The following is a 16299-nucleotide window of genomic DNA, read 5'->3' on the forward strand; positions in this document are numbered from 1 at the left end:
TTTTTCGGGGCGCAATCAGCTTCGTGATGCCAATTTAGGAACTACTCGACCCAATAGTAGCTGCTCCGGTCACAGAAAACCATCATAACGACCGGGAGAGCGGGGTGCTGACCACACGCCCCTCGTATCCGCATCCTCAGCTGAGGATGACACGGCGGTCGGATGGTCCCAGTGGGCCACATCTGGCCTAGTGACGGAGTGCTTTTTAATTGCTGCATCAGCTGGATTTTGTAAGGACTCACAACGAGTTTTAGAATTCGCCGAAATGACTGCTTGCCAACCCCAGTTAGCCAGAACGTCTTCGCGTCGAAGTTCCTGCGTACTCTTCAACACTGTCTTGCACTCGTTGAATGTTGTCCTCTGAACCGGCCGATCTTTGTCTTACACATCGTGGTAAATCGATCATCGAATCCCGTTGTCTGAAACGTTGAATCAAGTGACGGATCATGGATTCCGATGGTCCACTCCCGTCGTTGAAATGTTGGCGACATTCACGGTGTGTGAGAACAATCTGGTTTTCAAAGCGAAAGTCCACAATTTTGTTTCGTTGAATGGTGCTGAATTTTTCAGTATGAAATCTCTCATCCTTCCTCTGTCCGAATCCCAAAGAAAAAAAAGGAGAAAATAAAAAATAAAAATAGTTACTCACAGGTGTAACCCTTTCGTGACTTTTGGCCCACCCAATGCTATATCTATGATATGAAATAATCAGTTTTGCAATTATAGCGCTATTTATTTGTGAAAAATACGGCAACGTGCTGACCATTTACATGATTGAGCTGGACAAGTGGGTTTACCATGACCTGGCCGAACAGCATGCTGTCACTTGTCTACATCTGTATCCTTGTCAGGTCCTCTAAAAACAAAATAAAAGCCCACTGTTGGTGCAGATCGTGACTTACATCCAAATCGTAAAATTAAATTTAAATGGCTCTGAGCACTATGGGACTTGACATCTGAGGTCATCAGTCCCCTAGAACTACACTTAAACCTACCTAACCTAAGGACATCACACACATCCATGCCCGAGGCAAGATTCGAACCTGCGACCGTAGCGGTCGCGCGGTTCCAGACTGAGGCGCCTAGAACCGCTCGGACACACCGGCCGGCTGTAAAATTAATCGTGGGAGCAATTCAGTGATGGTATCAGGTACAGAAACCAACAGGGGAAGTGAGTGACCTAGAGGGCTCAGAAAAGCACGAAAATGTGCTTAGAACATAAGTCGCTCATCACAAAAGCATTAATATGAGTCATTCTCTGGCAACACTGCGCGTATTACTGCGAGATATATTTCAGTGATCACCAGCTCAAGGTCCAAAAAAATAATTCCGGTGACGCGAAGAACAAAATATTGATATAACGGGACAAAAAACACACGCATTTCAGTGTTGTGACTCAGAGCTACAGTTCCGTCAGCTTGACCTAATTACGCTATCCGAACAACAAAGTTATCTGCTGGCCTGATATTGTAGGACAGATATTCAGTCCTTACCACAAGCAAAATTACACACTATCGTCATTTCATTATCAGATTTCACCCTGTGCCATACATTTGACTCTCTGCACTGAAGAACAAGCATATGTTGCAATATCCAGCCATCATTTGGAAAAGTAATTAGCGTGGCCTTTGATACTGGACTGCTTCAATGAAGAATGTGAAAAATGGTGTTAGCCAGATGTGCATATTGTTCTGTTCCACTTTCCTTTGACCACTTGATTGAAATTACATTTCTGCACATTGAAGACCGAATAGATGTGAAACAGTGTCAGATCAGTAGAAAAAGTTTGTTGTTGAGAGAGCGTAATTACTTTTACCTGAGGGAAATACAGCAATAAGTTACGATACTGAAGTACGTGTGTTTTCGGTTCTATTGTATCGATGTCTTATTTCTTCTTATTGCCAAAGTTCCTGTCCTAGACCTTGAAAAGGTGATCACTCAAATGTCTCTTTGGCATTCGAATGGCTCATAACAGCGATTTATATTCTAAGTGTATTTTCGGGCGTGTGGTTCTGAGCGTTCGGGGTCACACACTTTCCTTGTAAGTTAAACAGTCGAGAAATTTCAGACATGAACCATAATATGTGGTCTTAAGTTTTTTCTCCTTTTTTATGTATAGTGGGAGTTAGGTGAATACAAAGGAGGCCTCAGATCTTGGAGAAGCTGTGCAGAACAGATCATCACTTTAAAATTAGCCATAGCACATTACAAGAAATGAAATAAACCTCTTGTAATAACCTTCGTGGGCTTTAAAAACACCTTTGACTGTATCCACAGACCTTCAATGATAAAAAATGTTAAAGATATTTCGGGCTTCATACGAAATTAATCAAATTGATAGAACTCACCTTAACCAACTCTGTATCAAAAGTCAAGTTCAGGGGGGAACTCTCTGAGCCATTCATCATAAAAACATGTTTAAGACAAGGAGATTGCTTGGCAGCCCTGCTGTTCAACTGTGCTTTAGAATACATAATGAGGGAATGGTACAAGATTAACCCAAAGAACATCCAAATTGGAAGACCCAAAGACAACATAAGTTTAAATTGTCTAGGATTTGCTGATGACCTTCCTCTCTTGTCCAACAGTATTCAGGAATCGAAACAACAAGTTATCTCACTACAGAAAATAGCACAGAAAATCCGTCTTGGAATGTCCTTTGAAAAGACAGTCATCATGTTAAGTGACCCACCACTCATAAACAAAATTGTCATAGGAAACCAAGAAATGAAAATTGTAGATAAATTTAAATATCTGGGAGAAATCATAACATATAACCACAATGAAAAGCCAACATGGCATAACAGAATAAACAAATAGACTAGAGCACAATATATCACCAATAACACCTACAACAAAAACAGCCTGTCAATTGCAACAAAATTAAAACACTACAAAACAGTCACTCAGCTAGAAATAACTTACGCAAGTGAAAACAGCTTCAAAACAACTAACACAAATAGACAAAATACTCAAATCGTTCCAGAAAGATGGACACTGGGTAGTAGTTACAAATGAAACAGTCTACAAGGAAACAGAACGGGTAATGAGTACAATCAGGAAGAAACGTATTGCATTTTTTGGACATCTAATCAGAACACCAGAGAATATGATCATCAGGAGAATAATAGAAAAATTGTGGAATAGTAAGTGCAACATTAATTGGATTACACAAATTAAGGAAGATATGGATGAGCTACAGATTACATTGGAAGACCTAAGAAACAAAACTGACAAAATCAGGAAACTCACAGACAAACAAACCAGACTGCAAACAACAATCAACAAACAGACAATAGGAAGAGTGATTTCCGATGAAGAAAGAAGGATGGGATCCGAGAGAATGAAGAAGTACTGGACTGACAGGAAACTGAAAAATTCTTTGTATAAAGTTGGCTAGAGTGGTCCAATGAAGGCCATAACATGTAAATAAATAAATATAGTGGGATACTCAGGAATGATCATTTTGATGAGTGCCACTTTGGCATCCTTGAGAATTCTTTATGATGTAATTTTATTCAAGATTTTGAAAGGTTCCAAAGTATACAGAAAAATAATTATCTATCAGTAAAAAAATGTTAACTTTGAAGTTTTTGTGTGTTTGCAGTTTTACATTTACAACTACATTCCATTTTTGTCCTTCAGAAAATTACAGTGATGTTATATGTCTGATGTAAAAAACTTTGTCGACGAAGATAGAATATTAGGTTAAAATACTGCCTTCACTGTGCTTTATTTAATATTACGTTTTTTGCACATTAGATTATAGTATAGCCGAAATTTTCCTCTGGTGTATTAAACGTCGAATTGTCAGTATAATCTTCTACATCATTTTCATCGCTACCGATGCAGCCCATGCTACTTCTGATGGCTGTGAAAATATTCATACATCTCTCTGACGACGCACGTTTACAATATGTTGTGCAACGTAAATTATAAGATTTGCAACCTCAGTTACTTCGCCCGCATCACATACATCTACATGCTACTAAATTCATCAGTTCAGGAAGGCCTGCAGAATTCATTCCAGTTAACGGTACGCATGTGTCATTTTCCACGTTCCAGCGATAGTCACTGAGACATAATCAGGAAGCGACAATTGCTCTGCTGATTTCCAGTAAATGACTTACAAGTGAGCATTTTTTGTGTGGTTTTGCAGGACTTCATCTGCTGGTAGAAGTAACTTGAAGTTAGAGGAGATTTCTCTTTTGGTTGAAAACAATTCATATGGTCTCTCGTTACACAAAAGTGAAAAAAGTTGATACCCAACTTTCGTTATCTTTTGCATCGTTCTCTTTTATGCTGTGAGTTTAACACATTTTATGACACACTTTCCTTAATCAAATGTGTAGTTTTCGACATATTTCAATACCTTCAGCAAAATTCACCTTACCATATATTGTGTAATAAGACAAAATATATGACGTCATAAAAATTTGTGCCAAAGTGGCACCCGCCAGAATATGTGTTCTTTCGCGTCCAACTGTCATCTGGAAACAGGGTCGTTCCTAGGTGTTTTGCCGCCCTCGCCTCGGCGAGAACTGAAAATTGAAAAACAAGGCCCCCTCTTTTTTTCTACCACCTGTCTCCTCGATATCCCCCTTCCACCACCACCATCATCCCACGGCACAATAATGCAAATGTGATGTTATACATCTAATCATTAAATTAAGGTGAACAGACGTCCTTATTTTCTGAGACAGTCCTCACTCTTCATGCTTTGTCCTCAATTCCTTTAAAATTGATTGAGAATAACAAATGTCCTCAATTTCTTATTTTCTGTCCTCAGTTTTCGAAATTTGTCCAACATATTTGAGGTAGGAAGAATGTGCTGAACATTTTAAACTAGAATTCAACTGAATATACCACTGCAATCAAATCTGACATCAGTTACTTATTGTATTTAACTTCAAGAAAATAGATTAATAAAGGCGTGGAATTATTTTCTGATGCGAATGAATTTTTACTTGAATTTAGAAGTCACGCTTTACTGACGGGAGACATCCTGGAACATCAAACTAGTGCATCTGGATAACCAGGGTGTGATTTCGTTTCTGTTCTAAATGTACTATTTTTAGAATGGGGAATAAATCTCATATTTTTCAGGACCCACTTTCGTCAAAGTAAAAGCTTATTAGTAACTGTTTCGTATGCTTTTGAAAATATTCCGTTGTTTTAAATTTTTCTCTGTCTTTTTTTCACCTCATTTGCTCAATTTTTTCAGTATTTGATTTGAAATTAATTTTTTTCGCCCTTTGCCGCCGTAGGCGACCGCCTAGTCTTGACTAGTGGTAGAAACGGCAATATCTGAAAAGGAAAAATAACTTTACACCAAATGACATGGGGTCACTAATTTTTACGTAGTTCACTGCCGTACTAGAAATCCACTTTGCTTCGTTGTATTCTTTTATGCTTATTACAAACAGAAAGTTTTACTGCAACCCATCTCCGCGTGAATACAAAGACCAGAAATAGATTATTTTTAGTGTCATAAAGAAAATTTTATTCGTTATCCAATGAAGTTGACTGTATTAGTCAATGCAAGTTAAGTTCTTCTTCTACACGACGGCGGCACCAAGCAGTCAACGAAAAAATCCTCTTAGATGGAAAAAAGGACATCAACAAAACAGCCATCCAAAACATCTATGAGCAAAGTTGGCCGGTACCGAGTAGTACATATTTTAGTTAACAGCAACTTTCCATTCGCAGCTGTATTACTTCTGAAGTTTCATTAAAAAGTTGATCATTTTTATGTGGAACAACAGTTCCCTGGTATTTTCTGTAGCAAAATAAAAGAAAGAAGGTTAGGGTTTCACGTTCAGTCGACCTCAGTAGAGACAGAGCTCGAGGTACGACTGGACACACAAGGAATAGAAAATCAGTGTCACCTCACGGGGTAATGTTTTATAGCGTCGTGGTCTGATGAACAGAAAAACATGTGTGAGGGTCATTTCAGAAGTCCAGCTCACTGCAGAAGTTGAAATTCATGTCAATCGTGAGCGAGACTTTAGGTGTGACGGTCGTTATGTGTTTTCTGGTTGCGTGGATGTGTCGTGAGTAATTAAATTTTGCAGTGGAAGCTGAAACCAAGTCGGGTAAACATAGTTACCCACTTTCCCAGACCGAAATCGAATCTCTGCGTGGAAAGAACCCAAATGGAATTTAGAACGCGTCGAGAGAGGTGTGTGCGAGTACTGTAGTGGATCGTAGCAACGTATCATGGTGCTCGTTTCCGTGAATGTCGTTTAAGCACTGAGGACAACTCAAGAAGTGAGAGGCCGTCAACTGCAACAGGCTACACCTCTCACGTTATTGTTAATGACATTTTGAGAGAGGATCGACGAAAAACATGCGAGGAATTTGCTTATGAGGCCAGAAGGTCTGCCACTTCAGTTTACTGAATCATAAGTGAAAATTTAAAGATGAGAAAAGTTGCTGCCAGATAGGTTCCACATGATCTGAGTGACGGTCAGAAAGCAGGCCGTAAAAGAATCGCAGAACTGCTTCAACTTTATCGAGTAGAAGGAGAACGACTTCTGAAAAGGATTGTTGCACTTGATGAAAACTAGATACGAGATTTTGAGCCAGAACTGAAGTCTCAGACGTCACATTGGCAAAGTTCCGTCTCTCCAAGCCTGAAAAAATTTCGCCGGCAACAATCAAAGTTGAAACTGATGACTTTGCATATGACATTTACAGAATCACAAACAGTCTGCGCCAGGCGACGTCTATAACAGGCGCGTACTACAAGCTATTTCTGCAAAATACACACACATCAAAAAAAGTTTTCCATCACCCCAGTTCCCAGAACTCTTGAAGATAGACGTTGACTGTAGATATTATATCACAGACACAGTCCCTTTGACTGTTCAGAGATGTCACTAAACCCACCCAAAGATGTAAACAACCCTGCATGAGCAGCGCCTATTAGACGGAGGGGGTCCGACAGCTGATCAGTCCATGCATTCCACCAGGAAGGAGGTACACGGCTCGTGTTGTCTGTAGTTCAACCATGCCTAGACGGGCAATACCGCGGTTCGATCGCGTCCACATTGTTACTTTGTGCCAGAAAGGGCTCTCAACAAGAGAAGTCTCCAGGTGTCTTGGAGTGAACCAAAGCGATGTTGTTTGGACATGGAGGAGCTACAGAGACACAGGAACTGTCGATGACATGCCTCGCTCAGGCCGCCCAAGGGCTACTACAGCAGTGGATGACCGCTACCTACGGATTATGGCTCGGAGGAACCGTGACAGCAAAGCCACCATGTTGAATAATGCTTTTCGTGCAGCCACAGGACGTCGTGTTGCGACTCAAACTGTGCGCTATAGGCTGCATGATGCGCAACTTCACTCCCGACTTCCATGGCGAGGTCCATATTTGCAACAGTGGCACCATGCACCGCGGTACAGATGGGCCCAACAACAAGCCGAGTGGATCGCTCAGATTGGCATCACTTTTTCTTCACCGATGAGTGTCGCACATGCCTTCAACCAGACAATCGTCGGAGACGTCTTTGGAGGCAACCCGGTCAGCCTGAACGTCTTAGACACACTGCCCAGCGAGTGCAGCAAGGTGCAGGTTCCCTGCTGTTTTGGGGTGGCACTGTCAGGGGCCGACGTACGCCGCTGGTGGTCATGCAAGGTTGTACGATACGCAAATGTCATCCTCCGACCGATAGTGCATCCATATCGGCGGCATATTGGTGAGGCATTAGTCTTCATTTACGACCATTTGCACCGCCAACGTGCATATCTTGTGAATGACTCCCTTCAGGATAACGATATTGCTCAACTAGAGTGGCCAGCATGTTCTCCAGACATGAACCCTATCGAACATGCCTGGGATAGAACGAAAAGGGCTGTTTATGGACGATGTGACCCACCAACCACTCTGAGGGATCTACACCGAATCGCCGTTGAGGAGTGGGACAATCTGGACTGCCATTGCCTTGATGAACTTGTGGCTAGTATGCCACGATGAATACAGGCATGCATCAATGCAAGTGCTACTGGGTATTAGAGGTACCGGTGTGTACAGCAATCTGGACCACCACGTCTGAAGTTCTCGCTGTATGGTGGTACAACATGCAATGTGTGGTTTTCATAAGCAATAAAAAGGGCGGAAATGATGTTTATGTTGATCTCTGTTCCAATTTTCTGTAGAGGTTCCGGAACTCTCGGAACCGAAGTGATGCAAAACTTTTTTTGATGTGTGTATTTTGCACCCGAAAATTCGTCAAAGAAGGCATGACATACTTGCAGCTGGAGTCCTCATTTTGCACGATAACTGAAGTCAGCGTATGCCTCAGGAGAGAGATAAACGCTCGACAAATGTGGACGAGTGCTACTTCCCCAGCCACTATACAATCCTAATATGAGACCAGCATACTTTGATTTATTCCCAGAACTGAAGGAGCAACTCAGTGGAAAACTTTTTGATACAACTGACGAAGCTTCCAGTGAGCTGACTCAAGTAATCAGACAGCTTAACAATGAAGGTGTCCTATACGGAATACAGTAGTTGGGAAGCTGTTGTAAGCAAGAACGGAAATTATATTGAAGGCCTGTAAAAGTATTTTGAAAAACAAATTATCTTCTTCAGTTCTGTCTTACATTACGCAGAACTTATGAAATGACACTCGTATATAAAGTCGAATGCGTGAAATGTAATCCTGGGAAGACAAAGATTAATTGTGGGATTACTTGTGGTGCAGAACGATAATTACTGTGTGCTGATTCGATGGAGAGAATAATAAAGAGCAATACAATAATCAATTATTTGCTTCTTCTAAGTGTTTCTCAGCAAAGCTCAGCACTGACGTCATTACTAATACGATATTTTTTTTGTCGGATACCGTTTCTAGCGCTACCACGTCATTTTAATCAGTTGTGTGACGAAATGTAATGGTGAAGTTTGCCTCTGTGAGTTTTCATGAAATAACTGAGTGCTGTTTTTTTCCGCTGTGGAGACTGGGAATGGGAAAGAGAACCGCATTTGCCTTAACGGATGTGTGGAATCCCCTTGACATCACAACAGTAATTAAACTAGTGCCCAGTATGGATGGCAGTTATTGCTAAAACAAACGGATTTTGGTTATATCGGTTTTTTCAAGGACAGTTTAACCTGTGTTAAAACCGTTCAAAATAAGCTCTTTCTGAAGTAACTGATTTTCGGTTTTTTATTCCTACTATTTCCTGTAATAAGCGTAGAAATCGAACAAAGATTAAAAAATTTTGACTCTCTCAGTTCCAAGATACACAGACTCAAATTACTAAATCAAACAGGCAGGTAAAAGAAAACTTAGTCTCCCGTTAATTTGTCCATTGGCTACAAGCAGATAAAAGCATATTACGTAATATTACGTAGACGCGTGCAGCTACTTTCAATTTTTATTGTAACCTATAAATAAACTGTTAAGTTACAAGATTTGTGCTTATATGATGTTGCAAGTTTGTTGTGGCTTCTCGTGTAGTTAATTTTTTGAAGGTGGAGCGTTGTACTTCATTGGTACTGCATTTCGTAAAATACTTCCAGGATAGGGATCGTGCCATTCTGTAACACAAATAATGTCCAACGATGACAGTGTGAAACTGCCAAATAGACTAGACACCATGTACACGCTACCATCCTATAGGACACATCACTTGGTAACAGGTTCTTTATTGTCTCAACAATGCTCTACCAATTCTTAAGCTACGTATTTGTTGCTCGTTTCTGTGGGGCTTGTTATTAAAATAGCACTGATCGCTTTTCTCATTTTTTTATAACAACACAATGGAAATTTTACGAATAAAAATTACTCGTTTTTTTAAAAGGTTTATTTATCAAATAAAAATTTCGGTATCTTTCTGGTTATTAGCAAAAATTTAAAAACAGCTGTTGTAATCGAGACCAAACAAATACTGAAAAATACCGGTTATTCAGAACTAAAATACCGTATCGGTTGTCACCGGTCGGTTTTTCGCATCCCCAGTGCGCGGATTTGATCAGGATGTATTACGCAAGCTGCTAATCTAGCGGGAGACACCTGAATAGGCCTGGCAAATGCTTGGTTAGGTCGAACTGAAAATAAGCATCGGCATAAGAACCACAGACCATGGAGAACCTTGACTGGGCCGGACACGTGTGGTGTTCACGCGGCTCTCCTTTGGGTCTCGCAAGCCGTCCTTGAATAGCCGATCGTGTGGCCAGTAGCCGGCGGGTATGTGGGACGAAGCTGAAACGGCACGCTACTTACTCAACGGTTGCCTCCTAATCTGAGGGCCCAACACTTATCACCGGCACGAGAGACAAGCAAAAAGAACTGCGGGCTCCACACATTAATGCTCCGTCTGTGTTCGGAAACGATGGCACCGCCAGAGTCATCTAGTGGCAGGATATTACATCAACAGGACTAGCCGAATACTGCCTACTAAAGAAGAGCACGCGAACAGCACAGTGGAGTCTGTTTTCAGTTTTGCTACAAGATTCGGAAAGAAATGAAACCTGAAAAATAGATAACTTGAAAAATAATTTCCTTGCGTCGTATTGTTTTCAGCGTATTAAGCTGATTTACTTGGGATTACAGTCGACTATTGCTAATTCGAACTTCGATTAATTGAATCTCTCGATAAAACTAACTAGTATCCGGGATACAGTGGATGAATCACGTTTTACCCTGTATCAGTTCGATGGAAGGGTTTGGGTTAATAGAAATCCGGGAGAATGTTACCTGCCATGATGTGTTGTGCCCATAGTGAAGTAGGAAGGTTTATGTTACGGTATAGTGTTGGCTTTCGTAATTCTAAGCTGGTCCCCATATTGCGCTTCAGAAAACGCTAAATGCGGAGGAACAGTTCGCAGACGATGATAGTGTCAGCATGAAAATGCAACTTGTCATAAAGCAGCGTCAATGAGGCAGTGGTTTGTGAACAATTACATTCCCGAAACGGACTAGCCCCCTCGATTCCCGACCTGAATCCTACGGAACACCTTTGGAATGAATTAGAACGTCAATGCCGCTCCAGTCTCTAAATTATATATTTGATATTCTACGCTGCAACAAGAAGGCTACTGCTATCGGACTCACATAAGTTTCAAAGATAGCGTTTCTTTCTTTGTAGAAGCATGAAATTCTCTTTGGATAGTTTCTGGAATATTTAGACTGGATGCGTCGTCAGTCAAATCACATTACATTGCACTCCCATATCCAGTAAGCCAGGAACTTCGAAATTAAAGAAACGCTATGAAATCCGCAATGCTTTCTTAGTATATCACGAAGAAGTACCAAAGTACCAGCAAGATAAACTCACTTTCTCCCCCTTTTTTTTCGTGGTCCCTGCGGTAGCGTTCTCGCTTCCCGCGCACCGGTCCCGGGTTCGATTCCCGGTGGGGTCAGGGATTTTCCCTGCCTCGAGATGACTGGGTGTTGTTGTGTTGTCTTCATCATCATCATTCATCCCCATTACGGTCGGAGGAGGGCAACGGCAAACCACCTCCGCTAGGACCTTGCCTAGTCGGCGGTGCGGGCCTCTCGCATCGTCCCCTAGGTTCCTCGGAGCATGGGACATCATCAACATCATTCTCACTGTTGTACCAAGAATGTTACTTTTAGCTGGTAGCTGTATTTTTCCTGGAGTTTCCTAGTACCTTTCAGCAAAGTGGAACTATTCTTAGAAGAAAATGTTTCAGATATCTGTATAAATTCCCGGCAAAGAGAGAGCATTTCCAGTTTTTCTTATAGCACTTCTTTCGTTCTTCTTAAAAACTTTTAGATGTGAAGAGGACTCAACTTCAGGAATGAGTTTCAAAAGAAGGAATTATATTGGAGTTAACACATGGTCGCCATCAAGAACATCAAAGACAGAATATGGTTATTTGGATAAGAAGGAAAAGGATAAAACATGGCTTTGTTTAGGGAATTACAGCAAAATTATACTTGTTGAAGTGGTTCAGGAAAACAAAACGTGAAGTCTGAAATCCCACTCCTGCAGAATGCGAGTCCAGAATGCAGAAGTAGCTTAGATTCACCAAATCCCCCAAAGAGCTTGACCTTTTTTTTTACCTCTATTGATCATTATACCCTCCGCCACATCAGATGAGGCTGGGCAGTAGAGAGGGCAGAATTTACATTGCTGCTCTTCAGTCAAAGGGTAGAAAACAAATGGTGTCGGTGTGGCTAGTGCTACGAACAAGAAGACAATGATGTGCCTGGCATGTTCATGGTGTGCAATGGCTGCAGAACTCGAGGTGGTGAGACGGACTCAGGACAGCAGTGTGGTAAAAATAGCAGGCACAAGTCCTTCCAGAAGGACTACATCACGGTAAGATCGTTGGAGTGTTCTAGTGGCTTTCGGGTCCAGACAGATGCCAACAGCTGAAAAGGAAAAGCGTCACCACAGCCTGTCAGGAACAGATAAATATATCAACAACACCTGTCGGCAGCTGAGGGTTTCAATTAATTACCATTTATTCTAGAGAAGCTGCACGGTCATCAATGGTATCTGTTCTTTCAAGAACATTTACTTTCTTCATATATAGTTATAGGTTACATGGCCATTGACCTACGGCTGTGCGAATGCGCACAGGTTGCCCGAACTCTTACGGGAATCGTCACCGTAGTGTGCGCCAGTAATGAGTGGGTGGGCAAATATCTATTAGGAACATTACGCGTGTAGATTGTGGACAGTTGGGAATGTGGGTCTCACGGGAAGCGTGCAAGGGATAAGTCCCTGCAGTCGCGCAATTCATCTGTGTCCGCAGTGGCTCAGATGGATAGAGCGTCTGCGATGTAAGCAGGAGATCCCGGGTTCGAGTCCCGGTCGGGGCACACTCTTTCTGCTGTCCCCATCGAGGTATATCAACACCTGTCGGCAGTTGAGGGTTTCAATTAATTACCAGATAAATAGAAGCTGGATTGCGATCTCGAATTGTCATGCATCGTCTAACACTGACACCACACCACTGACAACAGAGACCGGTATGATGTAGCCAGGGATGTACAGTGGCGTTCTGTGTCAATTGAAACGTCCCCTTTGAACAATTATACACGACTGTCCTTAACCTGACACACAATATTTTTTACCGCAACGCAATCTGACTTTCAAAAATCCCTACAAAAGAATGGCCCTGACTAACATTAAACTATACCTTTCAGAAATCACTTACCTCACAAAAATCTTCATTACTCGAACTACTGCAATACAGCGAGCACCACTACTGCCAGCTAAATAAAAGATTCAAACTACGGAAGGCACTAACTACTGATAGGGATAGTTAGCAAATGAAAGATATTAATAGAGAACAAACAATGTATTTACCTTAATAGTCATAATATATACAGCAGTTCATGACAAATTACAAAACTCCGCCATCTCTCTCCCCACATCCACCACTGCTGGCGGCTCACCTCCAACTGCGCAACGCTACGCGCTGTTCACATCCAGCCGCCGCTGCCCAACACTACAATGGCAGACAACAATGCAAACTAGCCACAGACTGCACACAGCACAGCCAGTGAATTTTATACAAAGGTGGCGTTACCAATTAAAAAACCTAAACAGCCTACTTACACAGTGAGTCTCGCTTCTGTTTGAAGCGGTCAGACTGGTGCCAGAGGCCTGATGAGAGATCAGGGGATGCAGCGATTCTAGTGACCCATACTTCTACAACTCCTTGGATCATGTGTATCGGAAGGTACTGGATATGGCAACAGGATTAATTTGATTGTTGAAGGGAGGCTGAAATCTTGTCCTTGTAGGAGAGTAATGGTGAAAGATACCAACTGAGCTGGACATGTCTTTCTGGCAGCTATAAGGATATGCATCCGATGAACCTCCCGAGAAGCACATCGCTCTCTCTCAAACTCAGAGGTGGTAATCGAAACTGTCACGTAACGGGATAACTGATGGGAAGGGTAGCTGTGACAGATCAGTCCAGAGTGTTGGATTTTTTTCAAAAATCATTAATAAACTCAATAGAAGGTGGTTCATCTATCTACTGAAATTAAGTATTGATCCAGCCTGACCCCAGTTAACTACAGATCCTCAATGGTAACAACACAACACACATTTTTAGACTAAGGAAATGATAGCGAAAGAAATGACGTACAGAGCCAGTGAAACAACTAATCTTTACAGATAGTGGGCAGTTTCGACTAATACTTGATTTACTGGAAGAATGCTGCAGGTAAGAAGAAAGGATGAATAAACATTTTCTTATACATCACTGGAAAAAGAAACGATTGCAGTATCTGGACAGTGATTTCTTCGACATTGCCATAAGACGTGGGATGTTGGAAGCAGCTATGATGTCTAACTGAGGGGCTAATGAGCCGAGGAAGCCTAAGAAAAACCATCGAGATTCCGAAATCTAACTTAATCGGAATCATGCGCCTAGCGAACGATTCATAACTCTCATTCCCAGTCGTCTGTTCCGCATCACCATGGTACAAGCTGCATGTTTGATCGATGTGAGATCCTGTTGACAGACTGGCAGCTGGCACCGCATTTCTCCGAGAGCCCCTCAGCATAGCTGAGTCCTCGCCGCTCCCAGGGCTGATTCCAAGCGTCAAGCATCTTTCCAGAACCCTCGATCCAGAGTGCTCCTGCGGTAGTCCCTCTCCGCTTCTGCTCTCTCCAAAGTTCTTCTAAAATTCTCTTCGCCAATCATAAGACTCCCTTAAATGCTGACCAACCAAAATGTCCGTAACAAAACTGCTAAAGCTCCTCTGCTAGGAAAAAGTTTATCAGCCAACCAATGGCCTGTACCTACACTAGCACGTTTCCTAGTAGTTAAGTGCCAAATTCCCATTCCTCACAGGTGTGAGTGTCAATGGGCTCGCAGTTGGGTCTGTGGTCTGGGTCCATCGGTTCCACTAGTGAGCCTTTACCTCCTTAGCTCAACTGCTGTGTGCTATCCCACACTCCATCAGTGCTGGTAGGTAGGGTCTGCCAAGCAGTCGCCATTGTCCACTGACAGTCGTACAGCTCAGCTGACCAGCTGGGCTGTGAATGAGCGCCTACATTCCAGGAAGGCCCGTCGCCCACCTCAAATAAATTCAATACACTGGTGCTCTGATAACATAGCTTTTGAAACTTCCTGGCAGATTAAAACTGTGTGCCCGGCCGAGACTCGAACTCGGAACCTTTGCCTTTCGCGGGCAAGTGCTCTACCAACTGAGCTACCGAAGCACGACTCACGGCTGGCACTCACAGCATTACTTCTGCCAGTACCTCGTCTCCTACCTTCCAAACTTCACAGAAGCTCTCCTCCTCATTATAATGTCGTTTTAAGATGGGGACGATGCACTGTTATGCTGGGCTGACCAGCATCTAGAGAAAAAGAAACTGGGGCCCCTGGTGGTCGGAGCTGAGCCAACAAATGTGAACAGAACAACTGCCTGCTCACAAGTGCCTCGATGACTCATGATGGCATTCTTCTGAGAAGTGGGATGGATGTCCCCTCAGCGACTACCTTGAAGTCACCGATCCGCGATCTCCATATGTCCTCTCCTGAGCTCATTGCGCCTCCCAGACACACACAGCTCCAGAAATTTTCCATTTGCAAAAGCTGCCCACAAAGGAGGGAAAATAAAAATAGGATATCAAGGCTTAATCGTCGCAATCCCTGAGCAATACATAATCAGCATCATATTATTTAATCCGTTCCCAAATGTCTCAGATCAGTCAATCAATTAAAGAAAAGAAAAAAATATAAAAATGACACGAGGCAGTACAGAATAGACTGATGGATTTCAGTTGTAAACCATGTTCTTATCCCCTTCATGACCAGGGTGCGAAAACGCAAATTCTAGTAGTACCAGGTGGTTATAATTAAAGTGCAGCTACTCGCGAAGGTCAAATGTGGACTGTAACTATCGTATGGCAGTGAACTTGGTAGATATGCTGATGCGTTAATGTGGTATTGATTTACTCCTGAAAAAAAAAATTGTTCCAATTGTGGCCGCCAGGTGGAAATCTGACGTTGTACACTGTTTAATGATAACACTTCCACGTTGTTATTTGACAAGCCATAATGTGAGTCATCAATATGACTACTGACAAGAGAAACCATGCATTCATGTTTTATGCCAGCAGCAGCAAGAACAGTGCTGCACTCAGAGAGAATCCCCTATTCAAAGGTCAGAGGATAGCCCCAACGTAATTAAATGATTTAAAGAAGATTATAATGAAATTTGAAAACACAGGTTAACTTGCTGTGGCGCCTGGGAGAAGAAGGTTTAAAAATGGTTCAAATGGCTCTGAGCACTAGGGGACTTAACTTCTGAGGTCATCAGTCCCCTAGAACTTAGAAATACT

At 42.3% G+C, this 16299-nt stretch overlaps 1 non-coding gene across 1 annotated transcript; it reads right to left on the bottom strand.

Moving 5' to 3' along the window:
- Positions 1–15097: 15097 nt before the first annotated feature.
- Positions 15098–15172, bottom strand: Trnas-cga. The gene has a single exon. It is a non-coding gene; the product is annotated as a tRNA-Ser (tRNA).
- Between the last annotated feature and the right edge of the window lie 1127 nt (positions 15173–16299).

This window comes from Schistocerca piceifrons, chromosome 2 (assembly GCF_021461385.2).
Source record: "Schistocerca piceifrons isolate TAMUIC-IGC-003096 chromosome 2, iqSchPice1.1, whole genome shotgun sequence".
In the NCBI taxonomy this organism is placed as follows: Eukaryota; Metazoa; Arthropoda; class Insecta; order Orthoptera; family Acrididae; genus Schistocerca; species Schistocerca piceifrons.